At 41.8% G+C, this 15,353-nt stretch overlaps 1 pseudogene; it reads right to left on the bottom strand.

Moving 5' to 3' along the window:
- Nucleotides 1-2,825: 2,825 nt before the first annotated feature.
- On the bottom strand, nt 2,826-9,696 carry LOC135532825 (butyrophilin subfamily 1 member A1-like; annotated as a pseudogene).
- Between the last annotated feature and the right edge of the window lie 5,657 nt (nt 9,697-15,353).

The raw sequence follows: 15,353 nt of genomic DNA on the forward strand, positions 1-15,353 counted from the left end.
AAAGGTACTGGAGCCTGGGGTTGGTCTCACTTCCTGATTGGTGTTATATTACTAAAAGGTCCAGAAGCCTGGGGTTGGTCTCACTTACTGATTGGTATTATATTACTAAAAGGTCCAGAAGCCTGGGGTTGGTCTCTTCATGATTGGTATTATAAATACATAAAAAATGACTAGTTATTATTCACTCTAAAATGAGAGGTTTTCATTTATATGATAGAACGGGAATATGACCATATTTTCTCTGTTGTGTCGTGATGGTCATTCAGTCTTCTGTGAGCCGGATCCTTTGTCTCGGTCCACCTTAAAAGAGACGTTCATTCAGCTCCCGAACGGCTGTTTGTTCAGTATGGCTTAGAAATGGAAATAGTCCCCACAAACTCTAAAACGTTGACTACCATTATGTCAGATGGTGAAATGTGAGTTGAAATACATTTTTACCAAATTATTAGATGGCCTGCAACAAAAAACATGGACTGAAATAGCTGGTTCTTTCACTATATGATGTGCATTGAGACATTTACACACACAAAGAAAATGCGTGGACCAGAATGTTGTGCTCTTCTCTCCTCTCTAAACTGTTCTTGCTCTGAGTAATACTATCAGAGAATTAAAAAAAAAAAAATTAATACAAATCATTGAACCAAAGGAACCTTTCTATCACATTTAATTTGACCTTTATTTTGAGTCTGAGACAAAGGTCTCTTTTCCAGGTGAGACCTGTACAGCACCACAATACAATAAACACATGACACCTTCAAATAAATAGAATTATACAATACACAAAAAGCTAAATACGATCATTTAAAACAGACAGGCTTCAGTGGCTCAGTTGTCTCAGGCACTGCATCTCAGTACAAGAGGTGTCAATGCAGTACCTGGTTCGAATCCAGGCTGTATCACATCCGGCCGTGCTTGGGAATCCCATAAGAATTTGTTCTTAGCGGGCTTGACTAGTTAAATAAGGGTTACAATTAAAAAACAATCAAATGCCCTAGAGGCACCAATTCCTCAAATCTTAGTGCATTGTTGAATATTCCAAATGTAAATAAACCAAAGGCTGATTTACCTAAATCTCTAGACCCCAAAGGAAATATGTAAAACAGTGTCATACTTGAGTAAAATTAAAGATGCATTTTAATAGAAAATTACTCAAAATAATTACTTGAGTAAAAGTCTAAAAGTAATTGGTTTTAAATATACTTTTTTTAAGTATCAAAAGTAAAAATAAGAACGTAACGAGAATGTGACTTGGGTGTCACGGAAAATGTATGGAGTAAAAAGTTCATTTTCATTAGGAATGTATTGGAGTCAAATATTTAGTAATATAAACATAAATAGTACAGAAACCCCCCAAAACTAGGCGCTAATGCATCCAGTGTTTATATGCCAGTAATTAATGTATGGGTACTATCCATACTGCATATCCTGTTTATCTATCCTCTTGGCATAGTTCTGGGTACAGAACAGTATTCAGGCCTTCCATTGGTGGTTGTGTCTAAGATGGCTACCAGGCGATCATTCTTACACAGCCAATATGGCCGATCGGTGAAGTCATCACACCCGGTCACTTCCTCATACGAACCTCTACCAAGATGGCTGTCTGTTTACATATTAGCATTGTTAGCCACACAGCATGCTAACTCGCTACCACTAATGGTGCGGGTTTTATTATTGCTATATATTCAGCCTGCTATCTAGCGTGCTAAGTTATTACTTTTGCTAGCTGTATATATTTGTGCTAAGTTTATCATATACGACCATTGCGAACACCTTACTACATAGAGCCATGGGGCGGCAGGTAGCCTTGAAAAGCGTTGGGCCAGTAAACGAAAGGTTGCTGGATCGAATCCCCAGCTGCATTCAGAAATGATTTAGACCCCTTGACTTTTCCCACATTTTTTTACATTTACAACCTTATTCTTAAATGGATTAAATCGTTGTGCATTCTTTGGTACCCTTTACCTGGCTCTGTAAATAAGTTATTTCAGCTTTTATTTTTAATCAATTTGCTAAAGATTCTATATGCCTGTTTTGTCATTATGGGGTAATGTGATGTCATTATGGGGTATTGTGATGTCATTATGGGGTATTGTGTCTAGATTGACGATTTTATTTAATCCATTTTAGAATGAGTCTAAAGTAACAGAATGTGGAAAAGGGGTGTGAATACCTTCCGAAGGCCCTGTATCTAAACCAGCACCTCTATCAGAGTCCCCACCACCTGTTGATTTTCAAAACGACATCTTCGGAAATCCGTTGCAGTGACGAGAAACTCTAGAAGCGTTTCCCCATCTTTTCATGGGAACTCAAACACTACAGACACATCGCCCTCACGTCTCCTGTGATGGTCCCCTCCGAGAAGTTAACAATCATTACTCTCTAACCCAGTCAGTGGAGGCTGGTGGGAGGAGATAGGAGGACAGGCTCATTGTAACATTGTAATGGCTGGAACGGAATCACTGGAATGGAGTCAAACATGTGGTTTCCATATGAGTGATGTGTATGATACCATGCCATTGTTTCCCAAAACAAAACCATGTACCCCTTGAGGTCTCCAGGAGCAAGATTGAGAAACACTGTAACCCTCACCAACTCCTCCTCCACATTACTGGCACAGTTAAAGGTCATTATGACCCCAGAGACAAATCTTAGTACCTTAGAAGAGCCTGATAAGACCGTCCCTTCTGCAACTCCCTACGTGTGACCTCTGTCGTGAGCCCCGGCATCACAGAAGTCTCTCACCAACTCAGCCAGGCATTGATTGCTTCTGTATGCAATAGCTGGTCCTTTCACTATATGCATTGTCCTGTCAAATAAATCGCACCTATTACAGACAACATAAACTACACCAAAGAAGTCTGATATAAAAAACTAATGCTTCTGACACAGTGCCATATATGGAGTGGCAGGTAGACTAGTGGTTAAGAGCGTGGGGCCGGTAACAAATGTCGCTGGTTCAAATCCCTGAACCACAAGATGAAAAGTATGCCAATGTACCCGAATTGTTCCTGTAAGTTGCTCTGGATAAGAGCGTCTCTAAATGCCTCAAATGTAAACATAACCATGCATATTCCTATGTAGTCATAGTTAAGGTCCTTGTAACTCCAGGATAGTGGGTTTGATTCCTGGGACCATCCAAACATGTCTGTTAAATGGCACATCATACTATTATCATAGATCATTTCACATTTAAACCGATGACAGACTGGGATTCACTGGCCTCATCTTCCTCATTCTTCGTCGTCTCCTTGTTCTTCATTACTAACGTCCACGCTTCCTGTTTAAACGGGAGACAAGATTAGAACAGAACTGTCTAATAGAACCTCACATGATCAGTCAACTAACAGTCACCTGTCCTCATTCATTACAGCTACAGTGGTGGTTGTAGTCATTACAGCTACAGTGGTGGTTGTATTCATTACAGCTACAGTGGTGGTTGTATTCATTACAGCTACAGTGGTGGTTGTAGTCATTACAGCTATAGTGGTGGTTGTATTCATTACAGCTATAGTGGTGGTTGTATTCATTACAGCTATAGTGGTGGTTGTATTCATTACAGCTACAGTGGTGATTGTATTCATTCATTACAGCTACAGTGGTGATTGTATTCATTCATTACAGCTATAGTGGTGGTTGTATTCATTACAGCTACAGTGGTGGTTGTAGTCATTACAGCTACAGTGGTGGTTGTAGTCATTACAGCTACAGTGGTGGTTGTATTCATTACAGCTACAGTGGTGGTTGTATTCATTACAGCTACAGTGGTGGTTGTATTCATTACAGCTACAGGGGTGGTTGTATTCATTACAGCTACAGGGGTGGTTGTATTCATTACAGCTACAGGGTGGTTGTATTCATTACAGCTACAGGGGTGGTTGTATTCATTACAGCTACAGGGGTGGTTGTATTCATTACAGCTACAGGGGTGGTTGTATTCATTACAGCTACAGTGGTGATTGTATTCATTCATTACAGCTACAGTGGTGATTGTATTCATTCATTACAGCTACAGTGGTGGTTGTATTCATTACAGCTACAGTGGTGGTTGTATTCATTACAGCTACAGGGGTGGTTGTATTCATTACAGCTACAGGGGTGGTTGTATTCATTACAGCTACAGGGGTGGTTGTATTCATTACAGCTACAGGGTGGTTGTATTCATTACAGCTACAGGGGTGGTTGTATTCATTACAGCTACAGTGGTGATTGTATTCATTACAGCTACAGTGGTGGTTGTATTCATTCATTACAGCTACAGGGGTGGTTGTATTCATTACAGCTACAGTGGTGGTTGTATTCATTACAGCTACAGTGGTGGTTGTATTCATTACAGCTACAGGGGTGGTTGTATTCATTACAGCTACAGGGGTGGTTGTATTCATTACAGCTACAGTGGTGGTTGTATTCATTACAGCTACAGTGGTGATTGTATTCATTCATTACAGCTACAGGGGTGGTTGTATTCATTACAGCTACAGGGGTGGTTGTATTCATTACAGCTACAGTGGTGGTTGTATTCATTACAGCTACAGTGGTGGTTGTATTCATTACAGCTACAGGGGTGGTTGTATTCATTACAGCTACAGGGGTGGTTGTATTCATTACAGCTACAGGGGTGGTTGTATTCATTCATTACAGCTACAGGGGTGGTTGTATTCATTCATTACAGCTACAGGGGTGGTTGTATTCATTCATTACAGCTACAGGGGTGGTTGTATTCATTCATTACAGCTACAGTGGTGGTTGTATTCATTACAGCTACAGTGGTGGTTGTATTCATTCATTACAGCTACAGGGGTGGTTGTATTCATTCATTACAGCTACAGGGGTGGTTGTATTCATTCATTACAGCTACAGTGGTGATTGTATTCATTACAGCTACAGTGGTGGTTGTATTCATTCATTACAGCTACAGTGGTGGTTTTATTCATTCATTACAGCTACAGGGGTGGTTGTATTCATTACAGCTACAGGGGTGGTTGTATTCATTCATTACAGCTACAGTGGTGGTTGTATTCATTCATTACAGCTACAGTGGTGGTTGTATTCATTCATTACAGCTACAGTGGTGGTTGTATTCATTCATTACAGCTACAGTGGTGGTTGTATTCATTCATTACAGCTACAGTGGTGGTTGTATTCATTACAGCTACAGTGGTGGTTGTATTCATTACAGCTACAGTGGTGGTTGTATTCATTACAGCTACAGTGGTGGTTGTATTCATTACAGCTACAGTGGTGGTTGTATTCATTCATTACAGCTACAGTGGTGGTTGTATTCATTCATTACAGCTACAGTGGTGGTTGTATTCATTCATTACAGCTACAGTGGTGGTTGTATTCATTCATTACAGCTACAGTGGTGGTTGTATTCATTACAGCTACAGTGGTGGTTGTATTCATTCAGTACAGCTACAGTGGTGGTTGTATTCATTCATTACAGCTACAGGGGTGGTTGTATTCATTCATTACAGCTACAGTGGTGATTGTATTCATTCATTACAGCTACAGGGGTGGTTGTATTCATTAATTACAGCTACAGGGGTGGTTGTATTCATTAATTACAGCTACAGGGGTGGTTGTATTCATTAATTACAGCTACAGGGGTGGTTGTATTCATTAATTACAGCTACAGGGGTGGTTGTATTCATTCATTACAGCTACAGGTGGTGGTTGTATTCATTCATTACAGCTACAGGGTGGTTGTATTCATTCATTACAGCTACAGGGGTGGTTGTATTCATTCATTACAGCTACAGGGGTGGTTGTATTCATTCATTACAGCTACAGGGGTGGTTGTATTCATTCATTACAGCTACAGGGGTGGTTGTATTCATTCATTACAGCTACAGGGGTGGTTGTATTCATTCATTACAGCTACAGGGTGGTTGTATTCATTCATTACAGCTACAGGGGTGGTTGTATTCATTCATTACAGCTACAGGGGTGGTTGTATTCATTCATTACAGCTACAGGGGTGGTTGTATTCATTCATTACAGCTACAGGGGTGGTTGTATTCATTCATTACAGCTACAGGGGTGGTTGTATTCATTCATTACAGCTACAGGGTGGTTGTATTCATTCATTACAGCTACAGGGGTGGTTGTATTCATTCATTACAGCTACAGGGGTGGTTGTATTCATTCATTACAGCTACAGGGGTGGTTGTATTCATTCATTACAGCTACAGGGGTGGTTGTATTCATTCATTACAGCTACAGGGGTGGTTGTATTCATTCATTACAGCTACAGGGGTGGTTGTATTCATTCATTACAGCTACAGGGGTGGTTGTATTCATTCATTACAGCTACAGGGGTGGTTGTATTCATTCATTACAGCTACACGGGTGGTTGTATTCATTCATTACAGCTACAGGGGTGGTTGTATTCATTCATTACAGCTACACGGGTGGTTGTATTCATTCATTACAGCTACACGGGTGGTTGTATTCATTCATTACAGCTACACGGGTGGTTGTATTCATTCATTACAGCTACACGGGTGGTTGTATTCATTCATTACAGCTACACGGGTGGTTGTATTCATTCATTACAGCTACGGGTGGTTGTATTCATTCATTACAGCTACACGGGTGGTTGTATTCATTCATTACAGCCACACGGGTGGTTGTTACAAACCGTAGTTTGGCTTTGTTATGCCAGTTTTGGAGCAGTGGCTTCTTCCTTGCTGAGCGGCCTTTCAGGTTATGTCGCTAAAGGAATAGTTTTACTGTGGAAATAGATACTTTGTACCTGTTTCCTCCAGCATCTTCCCAAGGTCGTTTGCTGTTGTTCTGGGATTGATTTGCACTTTTCGCACCAAAATACGTTCATCTCTAGGAGACAGAACGCGTCTCCTTCGTGAGCGGTATGACGGCTGTATTGTCCAATGGTGTTTATACTAGTGTACTATTGTTTGTACAGATGAACATGGTACCTTCAGGCGTTAAAGTAGTAGCTCCACCACAACAGGAAGTAACACTACCACACCAGGGAAGTAACTCCACCCATAACACTACCACACCAGGAAGTAACTCCGCCACACCCGGAAGTAACTCCACCACAACAGGAAGTAACTCCACCCATAACACTACCACACCAGGAAGTGTGACTTACCTTTCTGAAGGTCAATATCCCTTTTTTTGTCAACAGGTAGAGACCTCCAGCTACAGCTACAGCTTGAACAAGAACTGCTACAAGAACTGCTACAAGAACTGTCAGCCAGCAGGAATGACACGTCTTAGGAAACATTTGATCTGAAACACAGGATGTAGAATTATTACAATACCTAATGCTTATTACACATGAAATTACTTTTAAAACAGGACATTTTTTACAGATAGTGCCTTCATTCAAATATCCAAAACAGACTCTCACCTGGAACATGAACCTGTCTCTCCTTCATGTGTTTGATCTCCAACTGTTGAACCCGACAGGTGAAGGTGTTGTTGTCAGAGTTCGGGACGGTGACATGGCTTGTCACAGTGTAGCAGCCTTCACGGTCTCTGGACGTCTCTGTAGGTCCAGCAGCAGGAAGGACACGTCCCTGAGCGTCACACCACTCCATGACAGGCTCTGGGTAGCAGCCTTCAGCCTCACACCGCAGGACCACCTCATCACCTTCCATTCCCTCAATGATGATAACTGGTCTGGACACAGCACCTATACAGGTACACAGATATACCACGGCTTTCAGCCAATCAGCATTCAGGGCTCAAACCACCTAGTTTATAATGTTTGTGATATCACACCGTATACCACAGGTATGACAAAACAATACTTTTTAACTGTTCTGTTACCTTGGTAACCAGTTTACAATAGCAATAAGGCAACTCAGGGTTAGTAGTATATGGCCAATATACCACGGCTAATGGCTGTATCGTGCATAAGGACAGGCCATAGCCGTGATATATCGCCATATACCACACCCCAGGGCCTTATTGCTTAAATATAACACAAGGGTTTGTTGATATTCTTGGACCTTTAAATTAAACGAGGAACTAACAATAGATCACAGCATTGTACATGGACTTGGGTTAAGGTAGCAGGGTAGCCTAGTGGTTAGAGCGTTGGACTAGTAACCGAAAGGTTCCAAGTTCGAATCCCGAGCTAACAAGGTACAAATCTGTCGTTCTGCCCCTGAACAGACAGTTAACCCACTGTTCCTAGGCCGTCATTGAAAATAAGAATTTGTTCTTAAATGACTTGCCTAGTAAAATAAAGGTAAAATTAAAAAAAAAAATTTAAAGGTAAGTATGTAGTCTAATCAATCTACAGTATGGAACTAATATTCATCTTGCAATGGACTTGACATTGAACTCACCCTTGATTTCATGAGATCTGTCTCTCAAGGGGGTTTGGGTGGTCAGCAGGTGTGTTGACTCGTCAACAAGGAGTTGAATGATGGTTTTCTGGTGGTCCAGCAGTGGAATGTAACAGGTGTAGTTTCCAGTATCAGATAGTTTCACTCTGGTCAACTTTAAACTAGTGTTGCCGTTCTCTAGCTCTTCTTTAAACAGTGACGTCCTTCCCCTGAAGGCTGGATTCTGGAGCACAAGATCGTCCTTCTCATCTCTGTAAAGATGGACCTCTTTTGGTTTTAGGTCGGTCTCTGCCACTCTACTGACTGATGCACAGCACTGACGGTGTGTCTCAGGGTGCAAGGCAGGATGACGTCATCACCAACTAAGGCCACAATGGGTTGAACTGTCCGTGAGAGAGACAGATTACAGATTCATATACTGTGAGACAAAGCAAGACATATGCCTACTGAATGTTGAGCAGGTTGACAGTGACTCCCACAGCAGCTAAGGTCATTTGAAACATGAAATGGTCCATGAACATTGACTAACATCAGTCCTACAAATGTGCACTTTACTCTCATACACAATTCAATAAAGCGTCTCACTAAATAGTAGGGATCAGTTAGAACAATCGGTTTATTGATGAGTTGATCGGGGGTGTTTGAATCAATCACATTTCCACAGACAGCTGATCTCTCTTTAGTGAGAGCTTTCACATGATGCTAGGCGACCTCAGGAGACACTTTTAAAAGGTCCAATCTGAATATCAAATCATTTCTGGGGAACTTAAGTTAAAGAGATCACGTTTTTGTGATAGAATAGAAGTGGCATCTCCAACACTAAAATGGCATAATCATAATTTTCACAATTCCACAGCATTATTCCTCAGTGTGTAAATATAAAACACAGGGAAATCACATGTTTGACTGCACTGGGCCTTTAATAGTTCTCCTGAACAGTTACCTGCAGACATTTCTTTAAAGCGGCAATTAGCTGTTGAAACAATAACAAAGCCTATTCCGTGCCCTTGTTTCGGCAAAATGTTACACCTGCAAATCAGTGTACACGACAAATAAACTTTGATTTGGCTCCGGTTTACAAGAAGCATCTTAAGGCAACGTTTATCGTTAGAACCGTAGGATCCCTAACCGGGCCGTGTTCAATGCTACAGAAGCTATATATAATCCACATTAGCCCAAGCAAGCTAACTTACTTACCAAGTGTATCACTAGATGTTGATGATATTCCGATGATTGACATTGACATTGTACACAACCAGAAGGGCAAAGAAGTCTTCATATTGGCTGACATGCCAAGTTAAATAAAGGTAAAAAAATATATAGATACTTCCGAAATTTGCGTAAGTCGCTCGCTGTGACGGATGTTAATCAGTAGTTGTTGTCCAATGTTATGGTGCGTTACCGCCTCCTACTGTACTGGAGGAACTGGGAGCAACTAAATCCTACCTTCCAGCCCCGTTGCTCTTAAAAAAAGATAGCAAAATATTTTAGACTATATCTAAGACGTTCTTGTCAATATACTCTTTAAACTAATTTCCTGTATACCCTTCTCCTCATAATATATCTTAGCCTCTCTCTTTCCCTCTGATACTGAACACACTGTAGCTATACATGCCCCAGAGTCTCTTTTCCTGGCAATATTCACACTTTCCCATTGGATGCTTTCCTATCACATTTAAGGTCTCAACCCCTTAATCTTGTAAAATTAGCCTCCTCTCTTCTGTCCCTTCCTGCCGTCCTCCCCTACACGACTTTCCTCTGTACTTGAAATACATGCCTGCCCTTAGTGTGTCTCTTCCACTGTACCTGCTATCTCTGCAACCCTCAAATGAAATGTTATTAGTCACATGTGCCGACAGCTGAATACAACAGGTGTAGAGGACCTTACAGTGAAATGCTGAATACAACAGGTGTAGTAGACCTTACAGTGAAATGCTGAATACAACAGGTGTAGTAGACCTTACAGTGAAATGCTGAATACAACAGGTGTAGTAGACCTCACAGTGAAATGCTGAATACAACAGGTGTAGTAGACCTCACAGTGAAATGCTGAATACAACAGGTGTAGTAGACCTCACAGTGAAATGCTGAATACAACAGGTGTAGTATACCTTACAGTGAAATGCTGAATACAACAGGTGTAGTAGACCTCACAGTGAAATGCTGTATCCAATTGGAGGTGTACCTGTGGATGTATTTCCAGGCCTACCTTCAAACGCAGTGCTTCTTTGCTTGACATCGTGGAAAATTTTGAAGCAACATCTCAAGACATCAGTTAGGAAGTTAAGGCTTGGTCGTTAAAGAATGGGTCTTCCAAATGGACAATGACCCCAAGCATACTTCCAAAGTTGTGGCAAAATGGCTTAAGGACAACAAAGTCAAGGTATTGGAGTGGCCATCACAAAGCCCTGACCTCAATCCTATAGAACATTTGCGGGCAGAACTGAAAAAGTGTGTGCAAGCAAGGAGGCCTACAAACCTGACTCAGTTACACCAGCTCTGTCAGGCGGTATGGGCCAAAATTCACCCAACTTATTTTCGAAAGCTTGTGGAAGGCTACCCAAAACATTTAATCCAAGTTAAACAATTTAAAGGCAATGCTACCAAATACTAATTGAGTTTATGTAAACTTCTGACCCTCTGGGAATGCGATGAAAGAAATAAAAGCTGAAAATGAATAATTCTCTCTACTATATTATTTGACATTTCACATTCTTAAAATAAAGTGGTGATCCTAACTGACCTAAGACAGGGAATTTTTACTAGGATAAAATATCAAGAATTGTGAAAAAACTGAGTTTAAATGTCGATGGCTAAGGTGTATGTAAACTTCCGACTTCAACTGTATGTAAACAGCTATGAAGGCAGGGCGGCGGGGTAGCCTAGTGGTTAGAGTGTTGGACTAGTAACCGAAAGGTTGTCCTTCTGCCCCTGAACAGGCAGTTAACCACTGTTCCTAGGCCGTCATTGAAAATAAGAATTTGTTCTTAACTGACTTGCCTAGTAAAATAAAGGTTAAAAAAAAGAATACAGTAGGTAGTGTTATTCGGCTTATAATGATATACTTTACCTCGGGCGATATTTGTTTCAAATTAGGCTAAACGTAGTCCTATTGATACGTTTTTAATGTTTTCCTATTAATTTGCGGTTAATGATATTCACTACCATCTGCGTCGATGTGCCTCCACACTGTCACACCCTGACCATAGTTTGCTTTGTATGTTTCTATGTTTTGTTTGGTCAGGGTGTGATCTGAGTGGGCATTCTATGTTACATGTCTAGTTTGTCTATTTTTATGTTTGGCTGATCTGGTTCTCAATCAGAGGCAGGTGTTAGTCATTGTCTCTGATTGGGAACCATATTTAGGTAGCCTGTTTGGTGTTGGGTTTTGTGGGTGATTGTTCCTGTCTCTGTGTTTGCACCAGGGAGGGCTGTTTTGGTTTTTCACATTTCTTGTTTTGTTAGTCTATTCATGTGTAGTTTCTTTATTAATATAATAACCACGCTGTGTTTTGGTCCGCCTCTCCTTCAACTCAAGAAAACCGTTACACACACACACAGATTCACTTACTTTACAGATCACAAAATCAGCTCATTTCCACTCCATTAATACATTTGATTCAAACACTGTCTTGTCTGGCATGTTATTTTTTTAAAGCTTAAATTTACAATAATTGTGAAACAGCAGATTTAAATATGATATATATATAAATATTGATTTAAATATGTAAACATTGACAGACTTTACTTTCACAGATTTTTGTTGTTGCCTTGAATTCTAAATAATTCACAGACAGTGTCACCAGCAGAACACCTCCATGCTTCACCGTGAAGATTATGACTTGTTGTTTGACCACCACACCTCCTCATCCATGCTCCTCCATGCTTCACCGTGAAGATTATGACTTGTTGTTTGACCACCACACCTCCTCATCCATGCTCCCCCATGCTTCACCGTGAAGAGCACATTATGACTTGTTGTTTGACCACCACACCTCCTCATCCATGCTCCTCCATGCTTCACCGTGAAGAGCACATTATGACTTGTTGTTTGACCACCACACCTCCTCATCCATGCTCCTCCATGCTTCACCGTGAAGAGCACATTATGACTTGTTGTTTGACCACCACACCTCCTCATCCATGCTCCTCCATGCTTCACTGTGAAGATTATGACTTGTTGTTTGACCACCACACTCCTCATCCATGCTCCTCCATGCTTCACCGTGAAGAGCACATTATGACTTGTTGTTTGACCACCACACCTCCTCATCCATGCTCCTCCATGCTTCACCGTGAAGAGCACATTATGACTTGTTGTTTGACCACCACACCTCCTCATCCATGCTCCTCCATGCTTCACCGTGAAGAGCACATTATGACTTGTTGTTTGACCACCACACCTCCTCATCCATGCTCCTCCATGCTTCACCGTGAAGATTATGACTTGTTGTTTGACCACCACACCTCCTCATCCATGCTCCTCCATGCTTCACCGTGGGAACCACACATGCGGAGATAATCCGTTCGCCGACTCGGCGGTTGGACCCAAAAATCTCAAATTTGGACTCATCAGACCAAAGGACAGATTTCCACCGGTCTAATGTCCATTGCTCGTGTTTCTTGACCCAAGTTAGTCTCTTCTTATTGGTGTCCTTTAGAATGTTGTTTCTTTGCAGCAATTCAACCATGAAGGCCTGATTCATGCAGTCTCCTCTGAACAGCTGATGATGAGATGTGTCTGTTACTTGAACTCTGTGATGCATTTATTTGGGCTGCAATTTTTGAGGCTGGTAACTCTAATGAACTTATCCTCTGCAGCAGAGGTAACTCTGGGTCTTCCATTCCTGTGGCGGTCCTCATGAGAGCCAGTTTCATCGTAGAAGAAACTTTCAAAGTTCTTGAAATGTTCCGCATTGACTGACCTTCATGTCTTTAAGTAGTGAAGGACTGTTGTTTCTCTTTGCTTATTTGAGCTGTTCTTGCCATAATATGGACTTGGTCTTTTACCAAATAGAGATATCTTCTGTATACCACCACTACCTTGTCACATCACAACTGGCTCAAACACATTAAGAAGGAAAGAAATTCCACAAATTAATTTAACAAGGCACACCAGTTAATTGAAATGCATTCCAGGTGACTACCTCATGAAACTGGTTGAGAGAATGCCAAGTGTGCAAAGCTGTCATCAAGACAAAGGGTGGCTCCTTTGAAGAATCTGAAATATATAAAATATGTTTTGATTTGTTTAACACTTTTTGGGTTATTACTTGCCAGTATGACGTAACGATCTGACCAGATCCATGTGTGCTAATTCAAACGGAAGGCGATGTCATTTACAAAATAGCCTCCAACACTCGACTCAACAAATTGGATGCAGTCTATCACAGTGTCATCCGTTTTGTCACCAAAGCCCCATATACTGCCCACCACTGCGACCTGTACGCTGTCGTCACCCACTGGCTCCAGGTCATCTATAAGTCTTTGCTGGGTAACGCCACGCCTTATCTCAGCTCACTGGTCACCATAGCAACACCCATTTGTAGCACGGGCTCCAGCTCTTCCCCTACTGTATTTATTTATCCCACCAGCCATGGTCCAGCATACCAGCTAGCTAACATGTCTCTAAACATACCTGGAGCTGGTCAAGAAGCTACCATGTCTCTAAACATACCTGGAGCTGGTCAAGAAGCTACCATGTCTCTTTTATTTTATTTTTTATTTTACCTTTATTTAACCAGGCAAGTCAGTTAAGAACAAATTCTTATTTTCAATGACGGCCTAGGAACAGTGGGTTAACTGCCTGTTCAGGGGCAGAACGACAGATTTGTACCTTGTCAGCTCGGGGGTTTGAACTTGCAACCTTCCGGTTACTAGTCCAACGCTCCCACCACTAGGCTACCCTGCCGCCCCTCTAAACATATCTGGAGCTGGTCAAGAAGCTACCATGTCTCTAAACATACCTGGAGCTGGTCAAGAAGCTACCATGTCTGTAAACATACCTGGAGCTGGTCAAGAAGCTACCATGTCTCTAAACATACCTGGAGCTGGTCTAGAAGCTACCATGTCTCTAAACATACCTGGAGCTGGTCAAGAAGCTACCATGTCTCTAAACATACCTGGAGCTGGTCAAGAAGCTACCATGTTTCTAAACATACCTGGAGCTGGTCCAGAAGCTACCATGTCTCTAAACATACCTGGAGCTGGTCAAGAAGCTACCATGTCTCTAAACATACCTGGAGCTGGTCAAGAAGCTACCATGTCTCTAAACATACCTGGAGCTGGTCAGGTATATTTTCATACAGTGTTGTAGAATCATTTCACCAGCAGGTGTCAGCCTTGTTCCAGTTTTCAAACCTCCACTCCATGTGCTCAGTGAACAGGACAGGTTTTGATTGATTGATTGATTGTCCAATTAGTCTCCATCATCTGTGTTTTATTATCCACATCATTGCATTCAGTTACACTAAACCAGCAGACTAAAAACAGATTGTGAGAATTTACGTCCCACTTTCAGCCACACTTGAAACAGGAAATGTTCCCTTTGTCCAAGTCCACAAACAATAAATACTATTATTTCTTAATTATTATTAATGTCTCCCTGCATTCAGTGGAAGGTAACTAAAGACACACCTGACGCTAAGGTAAGAGGCAAACTGACCTGACGCTGAGGTAAGAGAGACAGACTGACCTGACGCTGAGGTAAGAGAGACAGACTGACCTGACGCTGAGGTTAGAGAGACAGACTGACCTGACGCTGAGGTAAGAGAGACAGACTGACCTGACGCTGAGGTAAGAGAGACAGACTGACCTGACGCTGAGGCAAGAGAGACAGACTGACCTGACGCTGAGGCAAGAGAGACAGACTGACCTGACGCTGAGGCAAGAGAGACAGACTGACCTGACGCTGAGGTTAGAGAGACAGACTGACCTGACGCTGAGGCTAGAGAGACAGACTGACCTGACGCTGAGGCAAGAGAGACAGACTGACCTGACGCTGAGGCAGAGAGAGAGACAGACTGACCT

The sequence above is a fragment of the Oncorhynchus masou genome, unplaced genomic scaffold (genome assembly GCF_036934945.1).
Source record: "Oncorhynchus masou masou isolate Uvic2021 unplaced genomic scaffold, UVic_Omas_1.1 unplaced_scaffold_2049, whole genome shotgun sequence".
Taxonomy (NCBI): Eukaryota; Metazoa; Chordata; class Actinopteri; order Salmoniformes; family Salmonidae; genus Oncorhynchus; species Oncorhynchus masou.